This window comes from Lampetra planeri, chromosome 82, assembly GCF_965212315.1.
Source record: "Lampetra planeri chromosome 82, kcLamPlan1.2.h2, whole genome shotgun sequence".
Taxonomy (NCBI): Eukaryota; Metazoa; Chordata; class Hyperoartia; order Petromyzontiformes; family Petromyzontidae; genus Lampetra; species Lampetra planeri.
Genome location: NC_136186.1, coordinates 356,932 through 357,999, shown reverse-complemented (window position 1 = coordinate 357,999; position 1,068 = coordinate 356,932). Strand labels below are relative to the sequence as shown.

The window sequence follows — 1,068 nt, the reverse complement described above, 5'->3', positions numbered from 1 at the left end:
AGGCCAAGTCGAGAACAAAGGATTTGGATGCTAGAGCAAAGATATAAGGTGCTTAAAATCAGACCTCAAGGTCATTTCGAGAGGGATTTCGCTGAGGATAGACGCTCGACTCCTCGCTCAGCAGATGAACCTTCTTCCACGAGACCCAGCCTGGCGAGCACGATTGCTTGGCGAAACAATCATGATAAGATCCGCAATGATAGGGAAGTGAAATCAAAAGGTGAAAAACAAAATGCTGCAATGAGTCCTGAAAAAAATCCATCTTTCGAACCTATGCAGGTGGATCATGAGAGATGCGTGGATGTAGTGGATGTAATGAGTCCTGACGACAATTCCTCTTTAGACCCCATGCACAGAGTCCAAGCAAAATGTATTTCTTTGAAACAAAAGAAATAACAAGAATACATGTGGATGGATACTATAATGCTGTCCTAATTAATTTATTCTTGGAAATCTTTAATTCGGAAATAAAAGTGTTCTGGATACTTTTAAGCACTGGCTTTCATCTACAAATGTTTAAGTAAACAATTTTATCACTGTGTGCATCGCTAGTTATAGAAATAGCAAGTTCCTGAAATCAACACTAATTCATCCGAAGGTATCGTTCATATAGGGTAATATTTACGAGAGTTCATGTGCACCCCTATTACAGGGACATTGACACAGCTAATTGATTTTGGAATTCAAACTTTGTTGGAAAAAATATTTAAATAAAAGCTTCCGAGATGGAGATGCCGGGGATTGAACCCAGGGCCTCACACATGCAAAGTGTGCGCTCTCCCACTGCGCTACACCCCCACCACGCTGGCAGCCAGCCAAGTAGCCAGCCCCCTGAACTATCGGCCCCTCCCCTTACCCCCCCACCTCCTTAGGCCCCTCCGCTGACCCCCCCGCCCCTCAGGCCCCTCTCCTGACTCCCCCCTTACTTAGGCCCCTCCCCTGACCCTCCTCCCTTAGGCACCTCCCCTCTCCGTACCCGGCAGTAGGTCACCACCAATCAAAGAGCTGTTTATGTTATATATTTATTTATGAACGACAGACAGACAGACAATAAATCCCTGGTGGGCA

The 1,068-nt window shown here is 45.5% G+C and overlaps 1 non-coding gene across 1 annotated transcript; it reads right to left on the bottom strand.

The window, feature by feature from the left end:
• Window positions 1-726: 726 nt before the first annotated feature.
• Window positions 727-798, bottom strand: TRNAA-UGC (transfer RNA alanine (anticodon UGC)). The gene has a single exon. It is a non-coding gene; the product is annotated as a tRNA-Ala (tRNA).
• Window positions 799-1,068: the final 270 nt, after the last annotated feature.